The 20,850-nt window shown below is 36.1% G+C and overlaps 1 protein-coding gene and 1 pseudogene across 7 annotated transcripts in view; both read right to left on the bottom strand.

Moving 5' to 3' along the window:
- KIF13B (kinesin family member 13B) overlaps positions 1 to 20,850 on the bottom strand; it is a 167,371-nt gene that overhangs the window by 122,104 nt on the left and 24,417 nt on the right. The gene's annotated exons all lie outside the window — the stretch shown is intronic.
- Positions 6,815 to 6,933, bottom strand: LOC120613569 (uncharacterized; annotated as a pseudogene).

The raw sequence follows: 20,850 nt of genomic DNA, 5'->3' as shown, positions 1-20,850 counted from the left end.
CTCTCAGTGTCTGTGGCTATCTGAGGTTTCAAATTTTATCAAACTGTATTTATCCCGTTTGACTGCATTAGTGTGACTGGATTCCTCCTTGACTGCATTGGATTTATCTGGAAAAAGTTTTTTCTGAATATGAAATTAACTAACTCATCCATCCCCTAATTCTTTCTAGATCAAGATCCACACTTCGGTTTCCGAACCAGAAAAGTCACACCTTCAAGGTCCACAGGCCCAATATAGCCCACAGCTGTATTTTTTGATTTAGTCCTTCTGGCATTGAACAAAAGCAGAAAGTGAGAAGATTTCACACTAAAATAATCTTGAAAGTTCAGAAGATCTGTAAACACGACCTAAATTCCCACATAGTGATATTGGCTAGACCTGAACGACTGCTGTCTTCTGCATGGACCTGCCAGGCAGGCAGCCAAGTTTTAAATTCCTCCTATTAAGAAAGAAAATAGAACAGGGTGTTCTCGTAGTCAAAGAAATTAGAGACTTGCAAATTCACACCAATAAAGAGAAAGTTTGCAAATCCAGTGCCAACAACCTAAAACAGAGTGTCATCACATTATATCAGGACTACACCACAGAGTCTTCCCACCCAATTAAATAATTCTCTTCACTACTCTGACACATCATCCTGGCTATCAAATCCTAGACCAGGAATTCCAAACTCAAATGTCATTTGCAGCGGTAATGTCATTAGAATTAGTAGCTATGAAACATTAAAGCTAAAGCCTTTATCTTCACTATAAGCAGTGGTAGGTCTAGAATTCAGACCTAAGTTGGAAAACCTGGAGGCATCAGGGGTTAAAAAAAAAAAAAAAGAGCATACATAAATGCCTGGTGCACATACATTTGTGCATACTCAATACATGTTAGATATCATTATTGTGATTTTGATTTATGATGTACTGTTAACTTGGGGTTTAAGTCAGCTAGCAGGTTGACCAAAACTGAAATAGACCATTACTATATTCTCCAAACCCACTGCTTAGGAAAGATTTCCTTAGCTTCTTTAAGTGATAACTCAATTTCCAAACAGTCTCCAACTAAATACTTCACTGCTTCCAAGAGAATAAACTTCTTAGTTAACTAACTGAAGATTTCTGTGTTTATCTCTTTCTTGAGATATGGCCTACATCTTTGAAATGTCCCTCAAACCCACTTCCACTTTCATTTAGCAATATTTACTATCTACTATAAGCCAGATGCTAATCTTGGTACTAAAGAAACTGTTGAACAGATGAGACAAGAATCCTATCCCTCTAAGAGCTTAAATTCTATTATAATAGAATGAATGAATATGGAATACAGTAAGTGCTATGGAAAAAAAATAAAGCAGGGAAGGAGGATACGGAGGCGATCTGGGGTTCACGTTTTAAATAGTGTGGTCAGGAGAAGGCTCAGAGAAAGGCATCTGCACAGAAGACTGTGGGAAGTAAGAGAGTGAGCCATATGGTTATAGACAGCACACCTGGAGATGCCCTATTTCTTCATCTCCCTTTAGGTCTATCTACTACATAGCTTCCTAACTGTACTCCCGCTGCCTGCAGTCTCTTTCCGACAATTCTTCACTTACCCAGTATGTATCAGAACTACATACCTGATCAAGTCATAATTCTATCTAAAACTCTTCATTGGCTCCCTATTCCCTACAAGATAAATTTCAAACTCCTTAAGCAAGAAGGGCTCTCCACAATATCACCTCTTCCCACCTCTCCAGAGATAGAGATGGGAGATCTGAGAACTTGAGGCAGCTGGAATTTGCTGGCCCAGAGAGAAGGAAGCAATCCAGAGGAAGAACTCAGGAATCTGCACAGGGTCCCCTTGTCTTCGACTGAATATTAAATTGCATATGCAGAAGGTGAGATACCAAGAGGCCAGAAAAACTATCTGGAAAAGAACTACTACTGGAAAAATAGGTGTACTCTGAACAATTCCCAGAGCTCACACAGCATTTGGAGATGAGTTACAAGCAGCCACAGTGGAAAGATCTTGAACACTAAGAAGCATTTGGTATAAAGGCCAGGAAGGCCACAAGTTAGGAGTAGGGCTAAACTCACCCTAGAATAAAAGCTACTCTGGCCCCAACAAACAAAGCTTAAAAACGAGCCAATATCTAGCTGAGCCATAAGTAAATTACCCCCGAGGGGTTTCCAATGACTCACTTCCAATGAAAGATGGGGCAATAGCTCATTCAATTTGGATTATTCTAACAGAATCATCACCAGGCACTATACTAAGTACTTTACAGTCATCATATCTAACATAGTAATCCTATGAGACACTATCTTCATTTTATACCTGAGTTAATTAGCACTAAGAAATTAAAACAGCTAGTGGAGGTGGAATTAAAATACAAATTGGAGTCTGCCTGATCCAAAACCTACATTCAAATTGCTGGGTGCTACAAAAATGGAGCAAACATAAGGCACTCAGACAGCCAGTTCCCCACTTCAAGCTCATGGTGAACGTCACTAATGAATCACAATGCTCTTATTCTTCATTAAAAGAAAAAGAAAGTTCATAATCTGAGGTATCGTTGGATGAAATGTACTAAAAAAATCATAAAATATTAAAATCATGCTAAATGTCATCAAAGCAATTAGAAATATTTTGAAATTACTTAGAAAGCTTTACAAAGATAAATGTGACAAGATGAACAGAATATTTTCATTGTACACCCCCAAATGAAACTTGAATTTTTATTTTTAATCAATTTTAATAACACTATTAATATTCATCTCTTCTCTCAAAAGCTAACTTGAATTTATCTGGTACATGTCACAGACCCAAATATTCTACCATTCTTCTACTGAAAATAAAGCCTAGAATTGGAAGGGGAAAAAAACCTATTCCTCATTGTACAGTTATGGCAGCCTTTTTCTTCTTCATTTTTATTTTTGTAAGAAGGAATTATGTTCATTCACTTTGTAACATTTTCAAAAGAAATGTTTTATGTCACCCAAAATTCACCATGCTTTTTCATCATTTCCATGTTGTTAAATATTGGTTTTAGCAGGCAAAGAACAGAGAAGGCAAAATAACAAAAATCTTGCTCATTTATAGAACGAAGAAAAGAGTCAAAATATTGAAAGAAGAAAAAGGATAAATTGAGGCCACTACCACGAAGTGGTGATGTTTTACAGCCTAAGAACAAAGCTGTAGTGATAGATATTCTGAGGAACCAAAAATACCTGGACCAACAAGAGCCAGAGAGAATCCCAAACCAAAGAAATCTCTATGTTTGACAAAAAGGATTTTGTAAACTACATGCATCTGCATGGTCACCCCAGGTTTCTTCGCATTTTGTGTAAATTAGACAATGACTGGGTGCTGACGAAGACTGGGAAGAGGAGTTAGGTACTGAATCACAGAACTGAGTTAAAACTTTGGCACTTTCTTAAGAGTTACCAGTTGGACGTCTTTAAATTAAACAATAATTTTAAAGATATAAACAACCTAACATTCTTAATATATGTTTATGTGTTTTTTAACAGTTTTATTGAGATATTTATATATCATAAAATCATCCACTCTGAGTAAACAATTATTTTTGGTAAATATATGGAGCTGTGCAACCACAATCTGCTTTGAAAACTTTTCCATCACTCCAAAAAGTTCCCTCATGTCTGAGTGCTGTCAATCTCAGGTTCTACCCCCAGGCCCAGGGAGCCACGGATCTGTTTTCTGTCCTTTATCTTTTCTGGACATTTCACATCTGGTGTCTTTCACTTAGCATGTTTTTAAGGTTCATCCACATTGCAGCATGTTATCAGTTCTCTCCTCTGTTTTAATGCTGCCGAATAGTATTTTGTTCATCCACTGACCAGCTGATGGATATCTGGATGGTCTCCAGTTTGGGGCTATTATGAATAGTGTTGCTATGAACATTCAAGAACAAGTCTTTGCGCAGACATTTATTTTTACTTATCTTGTATAGATATCTAAGAGGAGAACAGTGGGGTCATAGAGTAAGTGTACATCTACCTTTTTAGGAAACAATCAAGTTGATTTCTGAAGTGTAGGTACCATTTCACATTGCCACCAGCAACAGAGTTATAGCTGCTCCACATCTTCACCATAACTTAGTACTGCCTGTCTTACACAGCTATTTGAGTGGGTGTGAAGTGGCATCTTATTGAGATTTTAATTTGCATTTCCATAAGAATCAATGATTCTGAAAGTCTTTTAAGATGTCTTTACATTTCACTTTAGAGGCAAAAAAAAATTCTCACAATCGACTTTAGATCCATACTTTTAGGCTATCAGAAGAACTGACAAATTCCAATCAAATTCACACTTTTTATTCTTGTTCATACTTAGTTCTTTGTACCATTTCTATTACTTCATTTATTACTTTTACCTCTTTAATCACGTTGGGGCTTCTTCGGTTTTTGTGCAGATATTCATTTTGACTTCCCTTGGATAACTACGGGTAATGCTTCAGGGTCACATGGTCAGCACATTTAATACCTGTTTTATGGTCCAAATGTGTAAAACTACCTATTTAAAATTCAAGTCAATCTTTTCTGGACCAAGCTCAATACGTATAAATTTATTTTAGTAATTACTAACGTCCACACTGGATGACTCAATACATACACCTGAATCATTATGCCAAAGTAATCTTTATTGCATTAAGTTTAACAATTAAAGCACCTATAATCAGATGGTACTGTGGACTTAACTGAAGTCCCAAGAAGCTTTCAACGTAGTTGATAAGGTAACAAATCATTAGATATTACAGAATTTGTCTTCCTGGGATGACGCTGCAGGAAAAGTACTTCACACTAGCAGTTAGAAACTCTTCATTCAGTTTCCATTCTGCTTTGCATTAGCTTTGTGATCCTAGTAGTCACTTAACCTCATCAGATCTCTCTGCTACTTCAGTAATCAAGTGGGACTACTCCCTAATACTCGATGTCACACTGCTGTGCAACTGTGTGTGTGTGTGTACGGGGAAAGGATGGCTTGGGAACTGGACAGAATTGCGTTCAATACATATTTAGATTCAATACATATTTATCCTATTACCAGATCCAAGCACTACTGTAAATGCGTTCATGTACTCTTTTCTTTTATATTCACAACTGCCCAAAAGAATAGATCTTACTATCTTCCTCATCTTCCAAATGAGAAACTAAGGCTCAGAAAGATTAAGTAATTTGCTCAAGATCAACAATTAAATACCAAACTGGGGATTCAAACCAAGGTAGAAGCAATATCCTGCTGAAGAACAAAACTGAAAATATGTAGCCTTGTGAGTTCATCAACACTGCATTTTCTTTCAAAGACCAAGTTGCTGAAGGCAATTATGTAGAGTGGCTCTTCCTCCCCTGCATTAGTTTTTTGTGTTTTTGTTTCGGTTCTCCCCACCTTCCCTTCCTCATGAAGTCTGGTTTCCTGAACAGGCAAACAAACCTCAAGGAAATGTGTTCTGGTCCCCAAGTAGACCTAGTGGTAAGTGGGGAAGCGGGGAGGGGGGATAAAGGTGTCCAGGTAGAAAAGACTGTCAAGCCTATGTAACAAACAAGCAAAATACATCAATTTTTGTGCAACACAGAGGAGGTGCTGCAGGGACAGAACATGGGAAATATCTTAGAGAAGGTAAAAAACACATACATCTTTTGATTATTTCATGTCCCAAGATATAACCAACTAACTCTTAAAGAGGCAGTATGCCTTTCAGAACTGATGGTATTCTTCAACCAAGTTAAAATGTTCTGAAGAAAGAAAGCAGCAGCGATCTTTGAAAGTGTTAGCTTGAAGGACAACGAAAAAAGCAATGGAAGCTTTTGAATGCAAATTTAGGCTCTTGGAAATAAAAAAGTAAATGAGGATATGAATTCTTAAAATTAAAACTTAATTTACCTACGATATCTAGGTAACCAGTACTGCATATAGGAGGTATGCTTGCAGGCTGGTTTTGTGTATTCACCTTCATGCATGAGTGTATCTGCAGATAACCAGGCGAAATACCTGAATATTAATCAGTATTCTCATCTTCCAGCAGTGTTAAAAGGAGACTTGCCTAAGAAACTTGCTGTTATAAAATTGTTGAAATTATTTTTTTAAGCATTCAACAAATTTAAGTCTGTATTTTTCATATCTTTATTAACAACAGAAGCTATCTTTTGTTACTGTGTGTCAAATACCCAGTGTGCTTCAGTTCTAATCCTCACGCCAACCCTACCTATATGGTAGGTCTTACCCTTTCTCTTTTACAGAGTAATAAGGTAGGAATAGCACAAAAAAGTTAAATAATTTGTTCAGTGGCAAAGTTGGGTTCCAAACCTAAGTTTCTGATTTTAAAACTACATTCTTTCTACTTTAACATTCTGCTTCTCTCTCTCTCTCTCTTTCTCTCTTTCTCTCTCTCTCTCTCTCTCTCTCTCTGGCAAATGATGTAGGAGAACAAGTTAAAGACAACTTTGCTTGTTTTAGGAAACTTGAGGAAGGACGCTTGTTTAAAATGACCTAATTTGGGTTTTTTTGTTTGTTTGTTTTTTGGTTTTTCAAATAATATAGGCAGCATGAGAAAGTGGGCTACCAACGAGGGAAACCTAGGAGGGTTAGTACATACAGAGCCCATAGCTGAAGCTGTGTAGCTTCAGCTTAGCTGAAATCCTGTTTGGAGAAGCCTGCCCTTTCTCCAGCTCCTGCTCAATTGATGCTAACTCCCCAAAAGACACTTGGTCTTATTTTATTTTATTTTATTTTGTAATTTTTAGGCGAGGCAACTCTTGGTTGACCTAACAGATTGCAAGGACCTTGTCAGCTTACGATCCCTTTTTAATTTTTTTATTTTTTATGCCTACAGCACCTGGTCTTCTTAGGTGGTCGCCCATTCAAGGACTAACCAGGCCCAACTCTGCTTAGCTTCCGAGATCAGACAGGATCAGGCTTGTTCAGGGTAGCATGGCCGTAGATGAGACCTGGCCTTAAATGAACCGAGAGGGCTAAGGAGAGAATATTTTATTGCTCATTCCTCATATTTCCATGTGGAAGAACTCCAAGTAACACTCTTGAAATCCCTAAGGCCCTCACTCTGCCCTCTTGGGGAAAAGAAGAGTGAATTATCAAATTAGTGGTTTCAAGAGAAGGAATTGGGCTCCTCTCCTCCACGGGAGGCCTGCAGTTGTCGAGCTTGCCAGTGCCTGGATAAAGCTTCAATTCAAGAGTGAAGTATCATGAAGCCCCCTTTGGCCAACAGCCCTAAAGCCATTTTCCAACATCTCTATCAGCAACTGAGGTGGAATGAGATGCAGGAAAACACAGTGGTAAAGAGACTGGGCTCCAGAATCAAATTGCTGATTTTGAATCCTGGCTCCACCACTTACTACGTGACCTTGGGCAGCTAACCTCTTCATGCTCCAGTTTCCCTTATCTGTAAAATGCAGACAACAAGAGAACCTATTTCATAGGATTGCTATGAAGATTAGAACAGGGCCAGGCACATAATAAGCACTAAGTCTTAGTGTTTTTATTTTTGATTTGTATATTTCCTCTATCTTACTGTTCCCCGTCACTACCTAAGTTCAGAATTGGGATGGGGGAAAGGGTGAGGGGTTTGTGTATGGGCTTACTAAAATCTGAATACAGAGAAAGAATCTCTTTCAAAAGATGAGATGAATGCCCTTGATAATGGTGACAGATGATGCAAATGTCTTGTTTTACTCTTTAGTGAACTACTTTGGGGAATGCTCCAGAATAAGGGATGGTCTAGAGGAGACAAGGCACTAAGGTACCTAGTTTTAAATCTCTCCAGTCATATTCTACCAACTGAAAATTCACTTACAATAGTGTGATTTTTTTGCAGGGCAGAGGGCTGTCTGAACACATCCCCCCTGCCCCCCAACCCCCCGCCAGATGGTTCTCAATATTTTGCTATATGATCAGATCTGTCACTGACTAATTATAATTGTTAAAGCTTGGTGGCTTTTCCCAATACTATACTTCTCCCCTCCCTCTCCTTTACGGGTATTAATTCCCCCTGTGAACGTCTTAAACTCGTTTCCTATCTGACACCCACTGTGTCTTGGGACATTATGAGCACAGTTACATCGTCCTTATTAGAAAGGATAAAAGAATTGCAGCAATTAAGGATGAAAATATAAGGTCCCCAGAATTCCTTGAACATGTTTCCTTATAACATGTATGGCATTGTATCAACTGCTTGCAGGTGCTTCTGCAGCCTGCTACCTCCAAACCAGCTCCTCCATCTTGCTATCTCAGCCCCTAAATTTAGCCCAGTGCCTGCCAAATTGTAGGCATTCAAAGAGTGTTTACTGAAATGAGAGACTAGGAGTTAGGTTAACCATGGCTACATCCTGTCTAAAGCAAAATCTTCCCTTACAAGCCTCTCTTCAAATCTCCAGACACCACTTTTCCTATGTATATCTTTGTCGACATTTTGTCCTTCCCGTATTGTTACACATTAGACTCGAAACTACCAGTTTCCTTAAGAAACCATGATCTGAAAACTAAAAAGATCCAGAAAATGAAGTGCAGATAAAAGTTATATAACAGCATGTCTTGAGAGCAACCAGAAGACAGAAGACTCTGAGACAGAGCTCTTTGGAGGAAATCAGTGGAATGACATAGCTAAGAATTTGAGAGAAAAAATATTAAGAATATAAACAAAACTGCAGGGAAAATAAAAAGCAATTCAAGTGAGTCATGGTCCAAATTTAAAGCAAATAAAAATGTGGTACAATATGATGCAATTGATATTTCTGAAGTACACCTATATGTTTAAATATCCACACAACATTTCTCTAAAAGGACTCACTGGTGGCCTCTGCAGAGGAAGCCAAGAGGCTGGAAAGCAGGCGTGGGAGGCAGCCTTTTCATTGTGTACTCTCTTGTACCTTTTGAATTTTGAACCATGTGTATGGATTTTCTATTCAAAACAAAAACCCACAGTATTAACAAAAGAACTTATTTAAACTTTATGCTAGAACGCACTCCATCAAATAATCCATGGGTTGAGATAATGAACCAAGAGGAGGATGAGCAATTCTAACACACTGTGGGCAAACAGGCAGATGGATAGGTGGATGGATGGAAACGAACATATACACAGATAAAAGAATGTCAACTTATGTGTAAAGCCAGCGGGTTGTGAAAGGGTCAGAAAAGGGTAAGGGTGGGGTCTTCATCTTGGTGAAGAAAGAATGAAGAAATGTTTGAAGTTGATTTAATAAGAAATACAGGTTTTAATATGTCATGTAAAACCATCACAGAAATGACCAACAAAAGGAATAAAAATAATATAAAAATCAAACATTAGGAGAAGAGGTAAAAAGATTGTACATATAAGTTAAAATCTTTAAAGAGTCAATGAATTTATGTCTAAGATTAATAAATCAAGGTATGTGCACATTACCTAGAATAATCTTCAGGCTTTTTTGTTCCTTGGAACTCTTCAGACATTTTTAAGTTGTCATATAAAATTTTTCAGAAATGAATTTTAATAGCTAAAAACGATATAATTTCTGAAATATAATATTTTAAAATAAAATTTATTTTAATATACCCATCAGTAGCCAAGTACCATAAGTGTTTGTAAATGTGGGTAATATATTTTATTTGATACTATCAATCATTTTTTAATGACAAAAAAAAACTCTTCTTTAGTAGTAATTTTATACCTTCACTTTTTTCCCCTGAACTCTTATTTCCATCCCACTTTCCTCAAAGTATTTTATCCTAAAGTCTTTTTGTTAACCAGTCTATCATTATTTTCAGCAAAAATATCTATATAAATTAAAATTTTAAATTTCTGTGGTTACTTTTCTTCTGCATTGAGCTATCAATACGATTATAAGTAGCGCATGATTGATCAGAATAAACAATTATCTTACAAATTTTGATAAACATGAAAAAGTAAAAATTGTGTTGGAAAAGCACCTTTCATGAAATGAATCCATGGAATGACTGTGACTACTGAAGTGAGACAGCGCTGAGCATTAACGCTGCTCCCACTTTCTTTTGTAGAGAAGCACTGAAAACCTTGCTCAGACATATAACAGGATGGGTGGGACTATAAGGAGGTTTGTTATAGCAATGTCACTCAAGTCTCTGCACTGCTGTCATGATAAACGTCCTCCATACACCCCCCCAAAAAATCACATAGTGATCTAACATCAAATATCATTTTTAATGACCTATAAACTAATGAATCACTTAGGTCTGAAAGCGAAGAATTGGAAACTACCTGCCTTGCAAAAGGAGTTGCGACCCAGGTCATACTGTACTCATTTCTCTGTTTCTTGGATAGATGCCAAAGACTTTATCATAACTTATCAAGCTAATTACACTTGCTATTGTTTCACTTGGTAGAACTTTGCTTAACCTCTGAAACTCAAAAGGTTTGAGAAAAATAAAATCTCGTTGACTTCATTATACCTTGATAAAACAATACTATTTGACAAAATGATTTCATCTTATGACATACTTTAAATATATTTTCCTCCAAACATTGAAGCTGCATATTTAGCTAATTAAATATATGGGAAAGTTTGCCCTATAATCTAACTAGAATGTGGCTTATTATCAAATCTTTATCTCATGTATCTTAGCAAATTTTTATTATCTTATTATCAAAATAATCAGGTAAATCAAACATTTTCTGTAAAATAACCCGACCTCTTTTTAAAATCTAAATAAAAATCTGAACACTCGTTCCTAAGAAAACTATATTATGGAATACATTTTATAAGATAAATGGTAATCAAGTAGGGATTTAAATAATAAATATCTAGTAATTTAAAATGATTAAAAGATAAGATAGATCAATATGCTGTTTTTCATTGATCTGTTATAACAAAAGTTAACGTGTACCCAAAACTAGAAGATATTTACAAAACAAGGAGTATGAGGAAGTCATAGTTTTCCTTAGGTTAACTTCCATATCAAACTCTAGTATGCTGTTTTTAAAAATAATTAACCAAAATAAGAAAGTAGTCCATTAACTTTTTTAAACATCAAGATTAGACTTTTCCTATGTACTTAATGAAAGACAAGAGTTTATAGAACTGTAAGCCACTCTAGCAGTTGGCATAAAATGTTTTGTTAACAGGTGGTAGAAAACATTGTTTTATAGCTTAAAATGAGATGAGGACTGACTGTAATTGAAATAAATACTTCATGATATGACTTAATAAAAATGTTTTAATTACCTCACCGAATCCTTATTGAATAAGGTATATCAAAAACCTAAAAGAAATGGCATAAAAATTTTATCTGTGCATATAGCCAATGCATCCTAAAGGAATAATTCCAGTTTCCTTCTTTAGCTGTTTGAAAGTGCTTTGCCTTCCAATTAATGGCTTGTCCTAGCATTGAGCATTAAGAATAGAAAAAGACTTGTTTCTGTTTTCCAGCCTGGAAAGCTACAATTTGATAAGTGGAATTAACAACTAAATTTAAACGGAAGCTATTTATTTAAAAAAAAAATACAGTTTAAATCAGGCCATTAATCAGTCAACATGAAAGTGAAAAATGAAAATATGGAAGTGAAAAAATGGGAATGCAGGGTAACATATTTGAGCAATTATGGGGGTCAAAATTTTAACATTTAGTCTTGACTGACCTGAAAATCCTCATTGCTTTGTGGTAGATTAAAAACAAAACAATACTTCTGACCAGAAATATCAGGGAGTTTGAGATAAAGAGGCATCGCTCTGGGGCCTGTGAGAGTAATGAAGGAGCTGGAAGGACTGATTGCATGGGTAAGCATGCAGGGGAAGGCCTTCCCCACCACCCGCCCACAGCCTCCTAAGAAATGTCTGTCAAATCAGTGAGGCCCCGAGCTGAACCTGGACTTGGCCAATAGAAAGCTTTGTGACCAGGAACTTAGCTCCTCTGTAAATGCAAAATGTGGATTAGGTATGTTTTGTAAACTCCCACTTAGCTCCAATCATCTATAATGTGAAGAACTATGGATCCTGGTTATTAACCTGGCAGGCAGTCATGTAAGTTCACATTTTTTGAGCTCCCGAATCTGTTTATTGGAGAACTCACTATACTTCCAGAAATCTCTTTCCCTGGGCCTAGGAACTCAGAATTTAGTGGGGTGTTTGCTGTATTTACATCAAAGATGACTCAATCTTGCTCCAGATTCTGAATGTATTGTTGGTCTGCCCTTGAACTAAAACTTTCCCTCACATATTTTTGAGTTTTCGTACACTGAATGCTAGCAAATGAGCCAGATTTTGAAATTTTCCTTTGCTGTGACAAGGTGTTAAGTATCTTGTACAACTGTAAGCTTAGTAATCACATGACGTGACATTTGTGTTCCTATCTAACTAAGTGGGTGTTTACTGTAAATATTAACTGGTAGTTACAAAAAAAATCCTGCCCATAATGAACACTCTTCAGTCGGGGAGAGATACTTGTAACACGGGAATTGATCCAGCCGAGCACATATTTAAAACAGACTGGTAAAAATCTCTATTCAGAAACACTGGACTTTCATTTCCTATTTTGTGGCTACTGTCTAACTTGAAAACATAAACGTGTAGATTTCCACCTTGGAAATCTACCTCTTGGGAGTATCATTTTAACAGTCTCTGACCTGATTTTCCTATCTGCAGTCATGCTCCCACCTAACCTGTCCTCCACACTGTCATCAGCGTAACCCTGTATTGAGTCCTTCTGAGTGCAGTGGAGCCAGACAAGGCCTAGTTTTGACTCCGGGCAAGACACTTAATTTCTTCATGTCTGTTTCTCCATCTGTAAAATGCAAATAATAGGATTGCTGTGACCATTAAATAACACGTGTAGAGTGCTTATAACTGTGTCTACATAATTATGTCACTCATATGCAGAAGAACCTCCCAGACCTTGCCCTCCTTCATGTGTGGCTCCATTCTGCCTTTCTGTCTTCCACCCACACTGTCATGCAACTCACTACATCTGAAATATCTTTACTACTGAACCAGAGAGAACAAAGCCCTAATCAATCTTTTGTGATTTCTTCAAACTTAAAGAATTACAGCAATTATTACTTTCATTCTCTCTCCCCATTTTTTTTCTAACAGCTTTAGCATACATAACTGCATTTATGTTTGCCTAGATTCTCTTCCCCTAACTGTCTTTATTTTAGACAAGATCCTTTTGTCTTTATTTAATAATACTTCAGCATAATCCCATGACACATCATAACTCTCTCCTATGGAACTCTACACACTGCATTCTCATCATCCCTACTAAATTACACACACACAAAAAGAAAAATAGTGGCAAATGCAAGTGTTAGTTTTAATCGACATGTAGAGATAATCAGTTAACATTTGATATCCTGATCATGAATATACACTCCAGAGTGGATTAGGCAGCACGTGAAAGACTATAGTCATGAATGCACACTCTAGAGCAGGGACTTTTAACCTGGAGAGAATGAATGGGCGTCCATGAAGATGGATGGGGAAAAAATTACACTTTTATTTTCTGCTAACTTACGAAACTTAGAAACTAGAAATATAGCTAATAAAATACAATATTTTAATACTATATTTTAATACAATATTAAAATACTATATTTCAATTAGAAATATAGCTAATAAAATACAATATTAAAAGTGACTTTGTCACCAATAAAAAAAATCACAGCTATTTTCATATCATAATTGTTGCAAATATCTTGCATTTACATGCATCACAACTTTGAAATTAAAGCTATTATTCCCAACACTAGATCCTGTAGTTAATACTATAATAAAGAACCACATATTGATGTATCATACATCTTTAAAAATATTTCTGATAATTATATTTCATTATATTTGGCTTCCTTTGTAATCTTTTGCATTTTACATTTTTGAAAGATTATTCTGAGAAGAGTCCACAGACTTTATCAGACTGTCAAAGGGGTTCATGGCAAAAATAGGTTAAGAATTTCTCTAGAAACAGGTTTTCTGTGCCTTCAGCTACCTTTTTTTCCTAATCAACACTAGTAGGCTTGTGAATCAGCACAAGGAATGTCAGAAGTAATTTTTCACTGGTAAATGCAGTGTTAAAACTATGTAGACTAACATAAACTGTGTAAAATAGACTAGAAATATAATCAGGGACCTTCATTCTTGGGAGAACAAAGTATAAGATTCTCACAAATCTAGCATCCTGTACCATTGGTATTAGTGTTCTTAGCCTAGGGATCTATCCAGACCTGAATTCAGATTCTGTCACATAATTCTAACCAGAAGGGTTCGAATCCTACCTCATTTGTCTCAAGGGACACTTTCTAGCACGGTGCTTGTCTGAAAGCCGTGACTTCATTGAGCTTCCAGGAACAGGTTCTATGACTAATGTTGTGCCTGCCTGCTAATAAATACATGGCAGAATTCAGTCAGAATTGCATGGTAACATACTCCCTGATAGTATGGCTATGGGGCAGAAAGCTGTAAACTCTCAGCTAGCTCTATCATAGGAGGTTACTAATCATCTGATTATAAATACCCAATGGCTTAAACCAGTTTATAATACCCCTGTATTAAAACCAGTTTATAATACTAATAAGCTCCATGAAGTCTGGGACCAAATTTCTTTTTGTTCATCGTTTTCTTAGGATTAACATCTTGACATCCAGAAGGCACTCAATTAATAGTTGTTGAATTAATTAAAAAATATAGTACATTTAGCTATGTATGGGGTTCCCTAACTCCAGAATGTAAATTCCTTAATAAAAGAGCATGTCGTATCTTGTAAAACACCTTCCTGCTTCATTCCTCATGAAAATTTTGAGATAATCACAGTGCCTATATCTTTTTTGGTATTTTTGTCAAACTTGTAGGTAAAACCTTTGCAAAGGATTCAACACACTATAAGCCTATAAACAAATGCTATTTATCATCAATAAAAAGATGCCTATAAACAAATGCTATTTATCATCAATAAAAAGAGTCAAAACTAAATTCTGTTCATTTCTTATATTTCCAAGAACTCTGTACTGTCTCTGCATTACTTATACCTTCTAAGCTTTCAAAGACTTTAACCACTGAGTTCCTTTTACTATGATAATAATAGCTCTTTGCTCAGAACAAGGAAACCAGCTCTGCACGATATTATGCAAACTGATGCGCTTCAGAGGAAACCCACAATCCCAGAAATAAACATCTTGTAGTTGCTATCTGGAGGGTTAAGAAACTATACTTAGAAGCACAGCTTGTCACCTAAACTTATTGTCAATTAAAAGCCGAAGGATATGATTTGTTATTAGGAACATGACATGATAGTTTATTACACGTCTAACCCAGCCAATAAACATTTACTGAGTATCCAGCATGTGCCAGTGTTATTTTTTAAAAAATATTACTTAAAATATGACATATTCTCCGATACCCTTCAACCCATTCTTGCCTTTTCCTATCCTTACAAGCAATGATGATAGTTAAACTCCACTAGCAGTGCCTGAATCCTAGACCCTTCCTAATGCTTATGAGGTTGATAAATTGAAAAATTAATACACTCTCTGTAGTACAGACCTATCCTCTTCCTAATTTTTAAGTTCAGATCTTCATTGTCAGTAGCAAGTCACGACAAAACACATCAGATCAAATGACAGTTTGATACATAAGAGAATCCATTTGTATATAGACCAAAGGCATACAAAAAGGATGTTCTTAGCATGGATTCTTCAGGAGGCTTATAGTGGAGTACGGTCCCGGGGAAGAGGGGGAAGGGGAGCGAGGCATGACGTGTCAGACTATGTCCACGTGGAGTTGGTCAGGGTCCAGTAGCTGGGATGAAAAGTGATCAAAGGCTCTGGGGAGAGTGAGGCCAAGAGGACTGAAGCAGCACATAAGAGGCGTCTGCTACAGGGGAAGAAGGCGAAACTGGGGTCAGAAAGCTTCAGTGAAGCTTATGGAAATGGCAAGGCACAAAGTTTTAGTTCAGTGCCAAGATATGACTTAATCTTGAACTAGTCTCTGTCCCAGTATCCTACTTTTAAGCCTCCTTCCTGATGTCAGAGGATAAAGGCTGGCATTGGGTGCAGTCATAATAAATCTTTCAGAGAAAAGGTTTTCACACAATAGGGTTTTCCTGTACTACTTATATAATCCAATTAGAATGACTAATGTGAAATAGTAACCAAATGTGTATACAATGTCTGGTTCCTCCCATTACATTGCAATTGCCAATGCCCCAAAGAGTACTGCAGATTGCAAGGGTGGCTATGGCTGGACGAATGACTAAGTGAGAGTAATAACTGAACTCACAAAGATCTTGCTTACACCTGGGGTTTCTGTTGTGGTAATATTTTATGAAAATAAAGTTGAGCAAGGAAGTTTATTTGTTACACATCATCAAAACATCGTCATCCAATTTTCTTCTATACAGAGGAATATGTAAATCGAACAGAATAATAAAGTACAATTATAAAAACAAGCTAATATACACAGATTTTTATCATAGTTTTCATTTCACAAGGTAAATTTATTTTTTTTGAAAACTTTGTAATTTTATAAATGTTTATACCATTTGAAAAATAAATAGGAAAAGGTTTGCCTTAATGGAGAATTAGATATACATGTATTATTGCATAAAATGGCTGTTAAAAAATCCCAGTTTGCAAGATAAAGAACTGTGTCAAAACTGCTTATACATTACAAATTCAATTTCCAAAGAATCTGCAAATTTTCAGCATCATAGAAACTAACAAATATCCTGAAATTTAAATTACTATACTTTGGAATAAAATTAGTCCTGCCATCCTTTACTCCTTCACAGTGACTACATTCTGCTGACACCTGAGTCTTTTAAGTTTTTGTTAAATTACTATAAATTTGACATACAAATTTAAAATCAAATAATTCCATTTTGTTGACAGAATTTTGATTTGTCAAAAATGTTTTGCTCTTTTAGATCAATTTTAGTATACACTGAGGGCCAAAGTCCCTTCAATAATCAGTACTATCGGTAAAATAACGACTAATCTTGTCTTCTCCACATATACTCCTGCGAGACTTTTAGAGCTTATCTCAGTTGAACGCCATGAAGGAAATTTTATGAGATGTAGGCCAAGGACTTTTCACTCTCCTCGTAGGGTAACAGGACAATTTACGTCATGTTTTTCAATCGAAAGGCATTGCTCGAGCACATGGATGCCTAACCCTACGCTAGATACTAACAGATATTCTATATCTGTATATTCTTTGGTGTCCTTATTAGCTTAAGGATAATAATTCATGAGGCTTCAATTCCTAACATAAAGGGATCTAAAAAATCGTTGGAGAGATGAGGCAGGTATTTGCAACCAGAAAAGAAAAAGATGTGTGTGTCCTGACTATATGTACTGTCCTACTTGGACAGCTGCCCACATGAACCGGCCTGGGAATTCCCCTGCCCTGGTTGCAGTCATTGGGAATCTCTCTCCATCCTGTCTCCCTCCCTTTCTATCTCACCACAGCAAAAGCAAAAGAATTCCCCTTCTCTCCCTGTATCTTTCTTAACTGCTCTATTACTCCACTGACAAAGGTAAGGACTCTATAATAATGGGACAAAGTAAGCCACAGTGAAGAGAGGACAGAAGAACGATTCCCTCTGTACCTCTCTGCTGGGGACGAGCAGTGGGTGACTGGTGGCGGATGGAAAGGTGGGGGGACACTTCAGGAATCTGTGACATGGCACCCTCTTTTCCAGGCTTTCTCCTCTCCCGAGGAAGGAAGCAGGGCTGTTTCACCACCTCTACTCTCCAGGAAACTTCAGTTTCCTTCTCCATAACTGCACATTCTCTCTCTAGCATCTGAGTCTCATTTGAAAGCCCCCACCCCCGAAAATCACATCAAACGTCCATCTCAGTTCTTCAAATCCTCTTCCTACTGTTTATCCAACAACCTCTCTCTACCAAGAGCAAGCGAACAATCAGAAAGGCTTAGAACCAGGAAATCCCTGACTTCCTACCCCAATAGGTAGAAGGTGAAATTTCCTGGAACTCTGAACTCATAGAATTATTTGCTCAAAATGTCTTAGTTAAATAATGCCATACACTTTGGAAATAGCACAGGTTAAATAGGCTTTCGCAGGGACCTGGAGATGATTTACCTATTGACACGACATTGCTTGTAAAGAAAAAAATGATTGTACTCTAAAATTTTGGTGGGTGCCTCAGACAATTTAAATTAACCTGGGCTAACATATTATACTTTAGATCAGAGATTCTCAAACTCTTTGGTATCAGGAAACTTTTATACTCTTAAATATTACTGAGGACCCTAAAGAGTTTTTTTAATGTGAGTTATAGCCTATGAATATTTTTTTGAATTAGAAATTAAAGCTGAGAAACTTTTAAACTACCTTATTAACACATTTAAAAATAGGAAGATTTATTACACATTAATATAAATAACATTTAAAAAATAACACTATGCTCCAAAACAAAAACATATAAGTATAAATACATATTTAGTAAAAGAATAGCATTGTTTTACATTTTTACAAGTTAATATAATGTATTAAGCTGAACACTTGATAATTTATAAACAAAGTCATGTCAACAGTTATGTAATTCACATGACTAAATCTGATAAACTAAAAAAAATTGAGAATATAACATATTCAGAGTGCAGAGGTTGATGGTCTCAGAAAGTAATATGAGCTTCAAAACCCAGGATCAAGGTCAGGAAAGGGCATATTTTGTGACTGAAGCCAATTAGAATCTACACCCAGGGTTGTAAATGGAAAGGTTCAAAGAGATCAGGCAAATAACAAAATGAAAGGCCACCACCTGGGGACCTGAAGAGCTCATGACCTTGTCAAAGCAGGCAGCAAGGCTAAGGCTGCCAGATTTTCAAGTTATTTAAGAAAACCTGAAAATTATATGAAACCTCCTGATTTTTAAATATTGAAACTGCAGGCCAAACAAAACACATCTATGGGTAAATGTAGCCTATGACACCCTTGGTTTGCAACAATCTACACTATATATTATAAACATAATTATCTAATCTTTAGGAAATTCCTCCTAAAGGAAATCTATCCTACACTATGATCCTAATATCAGATCACTAGGAAAGAGCAAACTTATGATCAATGAAACAACACTGAAACAAGAGATTGTCAAAACAACGAAAGCAAAACAAAAGCTGTGGTGCTATGTGAGTAAACAAGAGACCATATCTATTGGACAGGAAAGGATATCTTTACTAGAAAATTGCGCTCTACATGGTAGAGTGGATGGAGATGGCTCATCACACTCTACCATTGTCTTGAGAAACAGTCTTCATGAAATCCAACTCCCAGATTCACAAATCACCCTTCCAACTATCAGAATATCAGCAAAGGGGGTTTTTGAGAACAGTCATCATCAATCAAGAGATATTTACTGATTACCTTCTACTTGCAAAGTACTATAAGAAGCACAAAGAATAAGAAGTGGTCTGCGCTTTCAAGCAGCTACAGTCTACAAGGGGAGTGGGGCTCAAACACAGAGGAAATAGCTAACGAATTGGTACCAGCATTAGAAAACACGGTGAGACAAACATATAAAAGATGTACCCCAGGAACGACAGTCCTTAATTAGTAGAAATAACACATGCTCTAAATTCAAGACATTACAGGAAATAGAAGTGGGCTTGAAGGAAGATCAGTCTGGTATTATTGGGTTGCAGAAACCAGTTAGAAGGCTATGTTGTAACCTAAACAATTACAGTCCTAAGTAGGTCAGAGAGAATAGAAAAGAATGTCAGGATAAAAATAGTCACATGAAAAATCAGAAAGATTTGGCATCTAAATAAAGATAATATATCCCCTATAACAAATTCACTTATTAATCCATCTACAGAACAAATGACCCAGTTTCTTCAACAACTAAGGAACTAACGAATCAAAAGACATATAATCCAATCATGATGTGCAGACCATATTGAATGCTATTCAAAACAAACTTCAGGGAAAAAACTGTACAAGACAATTGGACACGTGAACATTGACTAAAAATTTTATGTGATTACATAATCATTGTTAATTTTTTAGGTGTAATAATGGTATTGTGGTATGGTAAAACTAATAAAATATGTATTAAAATATTTGTAGGTAAAATGGGATTTACTTCAAAATAAGAAGAGAAAGAGTTGAAGATGTGTATAGGACAGAATTAACCATGGGTTAATGGTTTTGGGGGCTTAGTGACAAGCACATAAGAGTTCATTATACTATTCTGTCTGCTTTGGCAAATCTTTTAAATTCTCCATAATAAAAAGTTTTTCAAATTAAATGGCAAATCCAACTTTTACCTACTAAATGATCTTTATGTAAATTCTATTTCAGTTTTCCTAAAAGCAGAACAAATGGATTATTGACTTGTTTCATATAAAGGTCGAAACATGAAGATTTATTATTACTCTTAATTATCACCTATTTTATAGAAACTTTACTTAATTATAAGCATATATAAATTTGGTTTGATAAAAGTGAAGCAAATGTGAAATTCACCAGCATACAAGATACTTGACAAATTAAAATTCTTTTTTAATTTTTCAATTCTAGTTGACATACATTAGTTTCAAGTGTATAATATACTGATTAGACATCTATATAACTTACGAAGTGATCATCCCAATAAGTCTAGTACCCACCTGACACCATACATAGTTATTACAATTTTATTGACTATATTCCCCATGCTGTACTTTAAATCCCTGTGACTGTTTTTATAACTGGAAATTTGTATTTCTTAATCCGTTTCACCTTCTTCCACTCATCTCCCTAATCCTCCTCCCATCTGGTGACCATTAGTTTGTTCTTTGTATCTATGAGTAACAAACTTAACTTCTTAACGGACTCTAAGGAAAAATTTAAAGGGCTCCAGAACTCTAACTACTAATTTGCAAAAAAAAAAAAAAA

This window comes from Pteropus medius, unplaced genomic scaffold (assembly GCF_902729225.1).
Source record: "Pteropus medius unplaced genomic scaffold, Ma_sr-lr_union100, whole genome shotgun sequence".
NCBI lineage: Eukaryota > Metazoa > Chordata > Mammalia > Chiroptera > Pteropodidae > Pteropus > Pteropus medius.
This window is presented reverse-complemented; position numbering and strand designations above follow the sequence as displayed.